Source organism: Cervus elaphus, chromosome 31 (genome assembly GCF_910594005.1).
Source record: "Cervus elaphus chromosome 31, mCerEla1.1, whole genome shotgun sequence".
NCBI classification, from domain to species: Eukaryota; Metazoa; Chordata; class Mammalia; order Artiodactyla; family Cervidae; genus Cervus; species Cervus elaphus.
Genome location: NC_057845.1, coordinates 47,197,834 through 47,210,322, shown reverse-complemented (window position 1 = coordinate 47,210,322; position 12,489 = coordinate 47,197,834).

Below are 12,489 nucleotides of genomic sequence, written 5' to 3'. Positions count from 1 at the left end.
GGACTTTATAGAATATGAAGGTGTTTAAGGTATTCCATTTAAAGAGTCAGTAAGACAATGACAAGTTTATAAGAAAGAACACTTGAAATCTAAGTTGAGTGTAACTAGTCTGGTTTAATCTAAATGTTAAATTTATAGGAGTATAATTAGAAAGAACTAGAAAAACTGAAAGACATAAGGTTATGGAAGTTCCTGACTGTCAGACAAAAAGTATAATACAGGTTTGTAAAGAAACAGTGATAATTAAGCAGATGAGATAAATAGTTATGAAGATAGTTTAAGCCACTAGATATTTTGTATAAGATAGTAACTTGAAGAGCATGAGATTAGTTCTGCCAGTTAAGAAATTATACTAAAATTAAGTGCTCATAAACTCATGAAAACTTAAAGCAGTGCAATTATGGTAGGGAGGTAATCATGTGATATGAAGAGTGTTAATTAATAATTAATCTTAAAGCAATAATTGAGTGTAGAAGCACAGAGTGAAGGATCAAAGAATGCTATAATATTTTAGGCTTACTTTCCTGGAAACATCACATTCAGATATAGTAAAATATGGGAGAGTTAGAAAAATAATATTGTTTTGACCAGTTGGTAAACATAGCCAGTTGTGTAGTAGATGTTTTTCAAAGTCAGCATTGATGATCCATCAGGATATGGAAATGAAAATGATTACTGGACCTTTGCACATGCCAAAGAGTCTTAAAGTCTGAGAAGCCACACTCTATCTAAATATCTGAGTTCTGTAGGTTTCAAGTCAAAGATGAGGACATGTATGGAAGAAGGAAGGAAGAATGAGATGATGAGACATCTGTTTCTCTGAGAAAGGTTTGGTAGGATGAGTGAAGAAGAGGAAGTCATTAAATGTGAAATAGAAAAATGAAGGTCAAGTAGATTTTTTTTCTGATTAAAAAAGTAAATCAGAGGTTTTTTTTTTTTTTTTTTTAAGTCACTAGTTGGATAAATGTTAGTTTCAGGTGGCCAGAGGAAGGAACTTCTTATGTGTCTTTGATATGTAACCAATTTATTGACTCATGGGTTTGCATGAATTGTACTGACAAGCAACTTATTTATTGCTTAGCTTTACCAGTTATATATGTCAATGACTTCTTAAGATCTACTCCCATGACTTTCCTTTGAAAAATAATATTTACTCTTGCCTGGAGTCACACTGTAAGAACATGAAATAGGACAGGCAGCATAATTGCTCTGGTCTTTCTTAAACTACTAACAGGGGTGTCTCTAGCTTTAAGGTGTCTTAAAGGCCAAAGGGCAACATGCAGATATTTATTCTGAAGCATAAACATTAAGAAAAACTGTAGTTCCTGCCAAGCAATGGATATAAACAAGGTTAGGATCCCATAGGTGAGTTCTAGCAATCATGTTCCTGCTAAAAATCCATAAAGCTAAGTATCTTTCGGGCCATGCAATATCCTAAGTCTTCTAGAGCATGCTTATCCTTGTACAGTTTGTACAAACTTTAAACCAGATGGGGATCAATACTTTGAGTGTGCTATATTATACTTTGATGTTATAGAAGCTCTAGGTAATAAATGTTTCTGCATCCAATTTAAAAATCCATTATGCAAATATAATAATAATACCTGCATAAAATCCTTGATGTTACAGTTTAGTATAATGTATCTAGCTGACTAATGACTTCCCCAAATGTTTGTTGAAAAGAAGGGAAAAAAAGTAAAATATAGGTAACTTGTATGTAGCCATTATAATAAAAAGGAATAGTGGCATTTAAATCTCTAGAATTTCTCTTTGAAAATTATTTTGAGTATGATTATCAAGGCAGTCTTCTAACTTTTTGATGAAGGCATTTTTTCTTTCCTGCCAGCTTTTTGGCATTTATTTTCTTCTAAAATATCTGCCTATATATTACATGGATATAAACACAACCATATATAAAAATGATATTAGTATGTATTTGTACATAGAAACACAGAGACACATACAGAAATATATCTCAATCCAACATTCCTATAGTTAATTAAGATAACTCCTTTGCTGGACTATTCCAGGATGAATACATTAAACTATATTTTCATTTTTCAATAGCATGATATTAATAGTTAATAGATCCAATCTCTAAGTGAAAAGATAGGGATAAGCTAGAGAAACATAACTTTCAGTTTCTAGAATAAGTATTAAAGAAATCACTTGGCGTACAACATGGGAGCCCCTGTTACTGGGTCTGACTTGCCCTTCTGGGGATCACTTGGCAGCCCCAGAGGCCACCCCTCTGCTGACCTTCATGCCTCCCATGGCACAGATCCAGGAGGAGCCTTACACTCGACCAGATTGTGGAAAGTTCCCAATACTCCCTTAACATTCACAGTTTCACAGCTATTATCTGCCTTGTTTCTTTCAGCACAAATGATGCTGTGCCCTCTGCCTGTTTTTGGTCAATAGCTCATCATCACAAGAACACACAAGACTCCCAGACCTTTCTTTGCACCTGGAATCTAGTGTCTCTACACATTGTCTTTTCTGTCCTGTCATTCCCCTTGAGCTCCTGAAACTTTCTATTCTGCTTGCAGGACCTATTGAAATCCCCAGAATTATTTCTCTCTTTTTGGAAAGTCCCCTTGTATCCTTCTTATGAAGAAAAACTGTTCAATCTAGCTTGCATAAATAATAAGATTTTTTACCCATACTTTGGGTATTACTGGGCTGGAAAATTAGTATTTTGGCATCAAATCACTCCTTTCTTTCATGAAGTCATCTAACAATTCTAAAGCACTTCTTGGTATTCCTAGATTCTATAAAGCCTTCGACTGTGTGGATCACAATAAACTGTGGAAAATTCTGAAGGAGATGGGAATATGAGACCACCTGACCTGCCTCTTGAGAAACCTGTATGCAGGTCAGGAAGCAATAGTAGAACTGGACATGAAACAACAGACTGGTTCCAAATAGGAAAAGGAGTACATCAAGGCTGTATATTGTCACCCTGCTTATTTAGCTTATATGCAGAGTACATCATGAGAAACGATGGTCTGGAAGAATCACAAGCTGGAATCAAGGTTTTTGGGAGAAATATCAATAACCTCAGATATGCAGATGACACCACCCTTATGGCAGAGAGTGAAGAGGAACTAAAAAGTCTCTTGATGAAAGTGAAAGAGGAGAGTGAAAAAGTTGGCTTAAAGCTTAACATTCAGAAAACTAAGACCATGGCATCTGGTCCCATCACCTCATGGGAAATAGATGGGGAGACAGTGGAAACAGTGTCAGACTTTATTTTTTGGGGCTCCAAAATCACTGCAGATGGTGACTGCAGCCATGAAATTAAAAGATGCTTACTCCTTGGAAGGAAAGTTATGACCAACCTAGATAGCATATTAAAAAGCAGAGACATTACTTTGCCAGCAAAGGTCCATCTGGTCAAGGCTATGGCTTTTCCAGTGGTCATGTATGGGTGTGAGAATTGGAATGTGAAGAAAGCTGAGTGCCAAAAAATTGATGCTTTTGAACTGTGGTGTTGGAGAAAACTCTTGAGAGTCCCTTGGACTGCAAGCAGATCCAACCAGTCCATCCTATAGGAAATCAGTCCTCGGTGTTCATTGGAGGGACTGATGCTGAAGCTGAAACTCCAATACTTGAGCCACCTCATGTGAAGTGTTGACTCATTGGAAAAGACCCTGATGCTGGGAGGATTGGGGTCAGGAGGAGAAGGGGACGACAGAGGATGAGATGGCTGGATGGCATCACCGACTCGATGGGCATGAGTTTGAGTAAACTCCGGGAGTTTGTGATGGCCTGGTGTGCTGCGATTCATGGGGTCACAAAGAGTCGGACACAACTGAGCGACTGAACTGAAATGAACTGATAGGCTCTTAGCTGACTGTCTTTCTCCATCAGTACCAGTATCTTGGAGTAGGAAATGACAACCTACTCCAGTGTTCTTGCCTGGAGAATCCCAGGGACAGAAGAGGCTGGTGGGCTGCCGTCTATGGGGTCGCACAGAGTCAGACGTGACTGAGGCGACTTAGCAGCAGCAGCAGCAGCAACTGAGCATGTACTAGCATCTTAACGTCTCTCTCTTGATGATTTCAGGTCCCATATAGATGATCCAACTAACGCTGCACAGTTGGGACCGTGACTTTCCCTTTTCCAGTGACTTTCTCAACTACTCTCTTCCAGCTTACTCCACTTTAGCCCCTTCAGCCTCTCTTTGGTTCCTAGAACATATCAGGCATGTTTACACCATCAGGATTTGGACATACATTTCTTTCTGCACAGATTCTCTCCAGTGTCTATTCACATGGCTTGTTACCTCACCATCTATAAGTCTTGGTTTATTTGTTATCTTCCTAGTGAGTCTTTTCCTTTCTGAATTAAAATTGAAAACTCACTTGTCCCTGTATTCTTTATCTTCCTTCCTTGACTGATGTTTTATCTATAATATAGCACCTCTCACATCTAATATACTGTATGTTTTACTTATTTTATCTCTTTACATTATTCAAAGTCTGACCCTCATTTAAAAATAAATTCCACAAAGACCAGTTATTTTGTTTCCTTTGGTTTCATTCCTGTATCTTCAGTGTCTAGAAGAGTTACTGTCACATGGCAGATTTAAAAATAAGAATTTGAATTATCCTTGTTTATAAGAAGTAAACACTCCATACAACCAGTGACCTAAAACAGACTTAATGTATTCATTGGCTGAACTATAAATTAATGACTCAATCTTTTAAGTTTGTATATTTATCTTATTTTCTGTGTAATACAGTCATCGAAATACATCTTTGGAAAATTGTTTAAACCAAATTATTTAAATGATAAACTGAATTTGTTACTGTCTTTTCAGTCTAACCATGAAAGTTTATAATAAGAATGGAGTAATTATGTTCAAGCAGGCTGACAGCTAGATATGAGCAGAGAAAGGGGGCCACAGGCCAGGTGATAAGAAACAATACATCTTGTGACAACAGGGGTCCTTGGGCAGAGACACAGAAAAGCAGGGACCTCTGGACAGCAGGAAGCCATACATCTTGAGGTAACAGGGGTCCTAGAGGAGACAAACAAAACTGGGAAAAGCCAGGAATCCTCTGGCATGTGAATATGACCTTTTGCTCATATGCCATCACTATAATAAGACTAGCCTTGCAGATCAGAAGTACTCATCACGCACTGATGCTACTACACTTGCAATCAAGATGAAGTAAGGATAAAAATTCCTCCTCCCCGTGTGAAGGTGGAGCTGAGATGGGAATCAAGAAATACGATCCCCAAATCCTTCCATCCTCAATGAGCATTCCACCTTTTCACTTTCACACCCAATATAACCAGCTTGCCAAAGAAACTCAGGGCAGCTACTCACCTGAATATGCCCGCTTTCCCCTTGAGACGGTCCTGAAATGTGAAAGTGAAGTCGTTCAGTCGTGTCTGACTCTTTGCGATTCTATGGACTGTAGCCTACCAGGATCCTCTGTTCAGGCAAGAGTATTGGAGTGGATTGCCATTTCCTTCTCCAGGGGATCTTCCTTACCCAGGGATCGAACCCAGGTCTCCCATGTTGCATGCAGACGCTTTACCGTCTGAGCCACCAGGGAAGCCCCTGAGACTTTCCTATTGCTTAATAAATCCTCACTTTGCTTTTTTGATCTCTTTGTCTTGTCTCTGAATTCTTTCAGTGATGAGACTACTCTCCAGTATCAATTATACAATGAGTAAAATAACACTCAGCAGAACTAAATAAAGTGAAGAAGAACTAAAGAGCCTCTTGATGAAAGTGAGAGAGGAGAGTGAAAAAGTTGGCTTAAAGCTCAACATTCAGAAAACTAAGATCATGGCATCCGGTCCCATCACTTCATGGCAAATAGATGGGGAGACAGTGGAAACAGTGGCTGACTTTATTTTTCTGGGCTCCAAAATCACTGCAGATGGTGATTGCAGCCATGAAATTAAAAGAAGCTTGCTCCTTGAAAGGAAAGTTATGACCAACCTAGACAGCATATTAAAAAGCTGAGACATTACTTTGCCAACAAAGGTCCATCTAGTCAAGGCTATGGTTTTTCCAGTGGTCATATACAGATGTGAGAGTTGGACTATAAAGAAAGCTGAGTGCTGAAGAATTGATGCTTTTGAACTGTGGTGTTGGAGAAGACTCTTGAGAGTCCCTTGGACTGCAAGGAGATCCAACCAGTCCATCCTAAAGGTGATTGGTCCAGGGTGTTCATTGGAAAGACTGATGCTGAAGCTGAAACTCCAATACTTTGGTCACCTGATGCAAAGAGTTAACTCATCGGAAAAGACTCTGATGCTGGGAAAGATTGAGGGCAGGAGGAGAAGGGGATGATAGAGGAGGAGATGGTTGGATGGTATCATCGACTCGATGGACATGGGTTTGGGTGGACTCCAGGAGTTGGTGATGGACAGGGAGGCCTGGTGTGCTGTGACTCACGGGGTCACAAAGAGTCAGACACAATTGAGTGATTGAACTGAACTGAACTGAATACCATCTTCCAAAATGAGAAGAAAATAATAAAAATGATATCATTTCTTAACACATCCTTCACTTTTTAATAAATTCTAAAAGTATCCAAATGAAACAAACCAAATTACAAAGTTTCCAGTTCATGTTCAAATGATTCAGTCCCTTAAAAAAAATAACCTGTAGTTTAACATAAAGGAAATATTTCATTACTGACTTTAGCTAGACGGATATGAGTATTTATAGAGAGCTAACTGGAACTATAAATTTCCTAGTACTTACTATAGAGTCATTGAGGTAAAATTCCAAGTTATGAATATTAATATCTAATAGGTATCTCTGTCAGCAAATAATATTTAAATATTTAAATTTTTATATTTCTCAATTGTGTATCTTTCTACCCTAGATTCTTCCCAGGCAAATTTGAGTTGATTGCTATAACCTCTACAACCATCATTTTTAAGCTCATTTCCTTCTCTTCCATTGTAGCTATTGATGGTCTCACACTGGGCCCTTGTTTCCTTAGATGTGAGGATGAAACAGTTGCAAATAAAATATGAAGATCCCAGTTAAATTTAAATTTTAGATAAACACGATGTATATTTTTAAGTATAATTGTGTCTCAGGCAATTTTTAGAACATAATTATTAAACTAAAAGTTTTTGGTATTTATTTTAAGCTAAATTTAACTTAGCATTCTCTATTTTATTTGGCAATTCTATTTGGGCACACTAGTTATCCCCAAGTACTCCGTATATGTACATTTTTGACTCTGACTTCTCAAACTTATTCATCTGTTGTGCCACACTTTCATAAAGGCCTATGAGATCTTGTCTTATGTGTTATGTATTTCAGTCCAGTATAATTCAGTATGTGGGTTAATAAACCAAGTAGATAATTAGAGTCTGCTAATAGATCAGGCCATTAATGACCTACTCTGCTTATCTTGTATGACTTTCCTGGTGGCTTAGTGGTAAAGAATCCATGTACCAAGCCAAAGGCACAGGTTCGATCCCTGGGTCAGGAAGATCCCCTGGAGAAGGAAGGAAATGGCAACCTCTCCAGTGTTCCTGCCTGGGAAATCCCATGGGCAGAGAGACCTGACACACTACAGTCAAAGGGGTCCCAAAAGAGTCAGATACAACTTTGCAGCTAAACACCAACTAATCTTGTGTGCCCTGCCTGAAAATCAGACGTATTAGCAAATAAAGGACTTAATTCTGCATTTTTCTTTAAAAATGAATTTTTCTTAAAAACATTTAGAATTTTGTATATTTGTAGTCAATTAATATGGGTAATTTTGGCTTAGTGTAAGAATGCTATTTGGAGTAGAGCAAGGCTTTTTTGGTGCTTCTCAAAAATTTATTGAAGGCAGTTATCTTCTAAGTCTCAGTCATAATAGCTCTTTAAAAATGAATATTATAGAGCCTTATCTTGGAAACATTGGATGATTATTAAATCTTTAAAAGTAAGTAAACTAAACTTGACAAATACTAATATATGTGGTTAGCCAATTTCTAGTGATTATTTTTGGCTTCTGTGAGTAAAGTAATAAAAAGAACTAAAATCAATCAACTTTTAAGTTCTTGACAAGGTAGCAGTTGATTAGAATGAACAAATATGTCAAAACTATATATGATGAATAAATTTAGCAAAACATAGATCCGCAAAATGATTCTACCAAGAAATATACCAAATTATATTCAATAGTTTAATAGCTAACATTTTTTTAAAAAGTGCCCTTAAAAGTTTCTTTTTTATAGAAGAATTGTGCTACTCCTTTAAAGAAGGCTAAAATAAACCCCTTAGTGCAAAATTAAGGCTTAAATAGAAGAAAGTAGAGAAACCACTAGGTCATTCAGCTATGCCCTAAATCAAATCCCTTACAATTATACAGTGGGAGTGGCAAATAGATTCAGGGGATAAGATCTGACAGACAGAGTGCCAAAAGAACTATGGACAGAGGTTTGTAACACTGCAGAGGAGGTGGTGAGCAAAACAGTCTCCAAGGAAAAGAAAAGCAAAAAGGCAAAATGGTTGTCTGAGGTGGCCTTACAAATGGCTGAGGAAAGAAGAGAAGTGAAAGGCAAAGAAGAAAAGGAAGGATATACCAATCTGAACGCAAAATTCCAAAGAAGAGCAAGGAGAGATATGAAAGCCTTCATAAGTGATCAATGCAAAGAAATAGAGGAAAACAATAGAATGGGAAACTAGAGATCTCTTCAAGAAAATTAGAGATACCAAGGGACATTTCATGCAACATGGGCACAATAAACAACAGAAACGGCATGAATTTAGCAGAAGCAGAAGATATTAAGGAGAGGTGGCAAGAATCCACAGAAGAACAAGGCAAAATGGATCTAAAAATGACCTAAATAACCATGACTGTATGATCAACTCACCTATATCCTGACATTCTGGAGTGTGAAGTCAAGTTGGCCTTAGGAAGCATCACTATAAACAAAGCTAGTGGAGGTGATGGAATTCCAGTGGAACTATTTCAAATCCCAAAATATGATGCTTTTAAAGCATTGTACTAAATAGGCCAACAAATACAGAAAAGTTAGCAGTGGCCACAAGAATGGAAAAGGTCAGTTTTCATTCCAATCCCAAAGAAAGGCAATGCCAAAGAATGTTCAGACTACTGCACAATTGCACTCACCTCACACACTAGCAAAGTAATGCTCAAAATTCTTCAAGTTTGCCTTCAACAATATGAGAACTAAGAGTTTCCAGATGTTCAAGCTAGGTTTACAAAAGGCAGAGAAACCAAAGATCAAATTGCAAACATCTGCTGGATCATGGAAAGAGCAAGTAATTCCAGAAAAACAAAAAACAAAACTGTTTCTGCTTCATTGACTACTCTAAAGCCTTTGACTGTGTGTATCACAACAAACTGTGAAAAATTCTTTAAGAGATGAGAATAACAGACCACCTTACCTGCCTCCTGAGAAACCAGTATGCAGGTCAAGAAGCAACATTTAGAACTGGACATGGAACAGTGGACTGGTCCAAAATTGGGAAAGGAATACATCAAGGTTGTGTGTTATCATCCTGCTTATTTAACTTATGTGCAGAGCACATTATGTGAAATGCCAGGCTGGATGAAGCACAAAGTGGAATGTAGATTCCAGGGAGGAATACAACAATCTCAGATATGCAAATGATACCACTTTTGTGGCAGAGAGCAAAGAGGAGCTAAAGAGCCTCTTGATGAAGGTTAAAGAGGAGAGTGAAAAAGCTGGCTGAAACTCAACGTTCAAAAAACTAAGATCATGGCATCTGGTCCCATCACTTCATGGCAAATAGATGGGGAAACAATGGAAAGAGTGACACTCTATTTTTCTGGGCTCCAAAATCACTGCAGATTCTGATTGCCACCATGAAATTAAAAAACACTTGCTCCTTGAAAAAAAGGTTATGGCAATCCAAGACAGCATATTAAAAAGCAGAGATATTGCTTTGCCAACAGAGGTCCATCTAAGCAAAGCTATGGTTTTTCCAGTATTTATGCATGGATGTGAGAGTTGGACCATAAAGTAGACTTAGCACCGATGAATTGATGCTGTTGAACTGTGGTGTTAGAGAAAACTCTTGAGAGTCCCTTGGACTGCAAGGAGATCCAACCAGTCCATCCTAAAGGAGATCAGTCTGAATGTTCATTGGAAGGACTGATGCTGAAGCTGAAGCTCCATACTTTTGCCACCTGATATGAAGAGCCAGCTCATTAGAAAAGATCCTGATGCTGGGAAAGATTGAAGGCAGGAGGAGAAGGGGACGACAGAGGATGAGATGGTTGGATGACATCACCAACTCAACGGACATGAGTTGGAGCAAATTGTAGATGGTGGAAGAAAGGGAAGCCTGGGGTGCTGAAGTCCATTGTATTGCAAAGAGTTGGACACAACTGAGTGACTGAACAGTGAAGAAAATAGAATATAGACTAAATACCTCTATACACATATATACATATACATATGGGTTATATATATATATATACACATATATGTGGATATACTGTATATATTTGAAAATTTGCTGTAAAATTATCTCTCAAATAAAGTAGGAAGGCATATTTAACAGACTCTTGAGAGTTTTCTGGGAATTTCTCCAGCTCTTCACTTCCAATTACACATTATGTGTGACAGTTTTTATTTTTGTAAATATGTATTATCACTTCAGTTCTGTTCAGTTGCTCAGTTGTGTCAACTCGTTGTAACCCCACGAACCACAGCACACCAGGCCTCCCCGACCATCACCAACTTCCAGAGTCTATCCAAACGTATGTGCATTGAGTCAGTGATGCCAGCCAACCATCTCATCCTCTGTCGTCCCCTCCTCCTCCTGCCCTCAATCTTTCCCAGCATCAGGGTCTTTTCAGATGAGTCAGCTCTTCGCATCAGGTGGCCAAAGTATTGGAGTTTCAGCTGCAGCATCAGTCCTTCTAAATGAACACCCAGGACTGATCTCCTTTAGGATGGACAGGTTGGATCTCCTTGCAGTCCAAGGCACTCTCAAGAGTCTTTTCCAACGCCACAGTTCAAAAGCATCAATTCTTCGGTGCTCAGCTTTCTTTATAGTTCAACTCTCAGATCTATACATGACCACTGGAAAAACCATAGCCTTGACTAGATGGACCTTTGTTGACAAAGTAATGTCTTGTTGGTCATAACTTCCCTTCCAAGGAGTAAGCATCTTTTAATTTCATGGCTGCAATCACCATCTGTGGTGATTCTGGAACCCTGCAAAATAAAGTCAGCCACTGTTTCCACTGTTTCCCCATCTATTTGCCATGAAGTGATGGGATCAGATGCCATGACCTTAGTTTTCTGAATGTTGAGCTTTAACCCAACTTTTTCACTCACCTCTTTCACTTTCAAGAGGCTCTTTAGTTCTTCACTTTCTGCCACAAGAATGGTGTCATCTGCATATCTGAGATTAGTGATATTTTCCTGGAAATCTTGATTCCAGCTTGTGCTTCCTCCAGCCCAGCATTTCTCATGATGTACTCTGCATATAAGTTAAATAAACAGGGTGACAATATACAGCCTTGATGTACTCCTTTTCATATTTGGAACCAGTCTGTTGTTCATGTCCAGTTCTAACTGTTGCTTCCTGACCTGCATACAGGTTTCTCAAAAAGCAGGTCAGGTGGTCTGGTATTCTCATCTCTTTCAGAATTTTCCACAGTTTATTGTGATCCACACAGTCAAAGGCTTTGGTGTAGCATATAAAGCAGAAGTAGATATTTTTCTGGACTTCTGTTGCTTTTTTGATGATCCAACATATGTTGGCAATTTGATCTCTGGTTCCTCTGCCTTTTCTAAAACCATCTTGAATATCTGGAAGTTCACGGTTCACGTATTGCTGAAGCCTGGCTTGGAGAATTTTGAGCATTACTTTACTAGTGTGTGAGATGATTGCAATTGTGCAGTAGTTTGAGCATTCTTTGGCATTGCCTTTCTTTGGGATTGGAATGAAAGCTGGCCTTTTCCAGTCCTGTGGCCACTGCTGAGTTTTTCAAATGTGCCGGCATATTTAGTGTGGCACTTTCACAGCAACATCTTACAGGATTTGAAACAGCAACTGGAATTCCATCATCTCCACTAGTTTTTTTTGTAGTGATGCTTCCTAAGGCCCACTTGATTTCTCATTCCAGGATGTCTGGCTCTAGGTGAGTGATCACACCATCATGATTATCTGGGTCGTGAAGATCTTTTTTTGTACAGTTCTTCTGTGAATTCTTGCCCCCACTTCTTAATATATTCTGCTTCTCTTAGGTCCATACCCTTTCTGTTCTTTATTGAGCCCTTCTTTTCATGAAAAGTTCCCTTGGCATCTCTAATTTTCTTGAAGAGATCTCTAGTCTTTCCCATTCTGTTCTTTTCCTCTATTTCTTTGGACTGATCACTGAGGAAGGCTTTCTTATCTCTCCTGGCTATTCTTTGGAACTCTGCATTCAAATGGGTATATCTTTCCTTTTCTCCTTTGCTTTTTGCTTCTCTTCTTTTCACAGCTATTTGTAAGGCCTGCTCAGA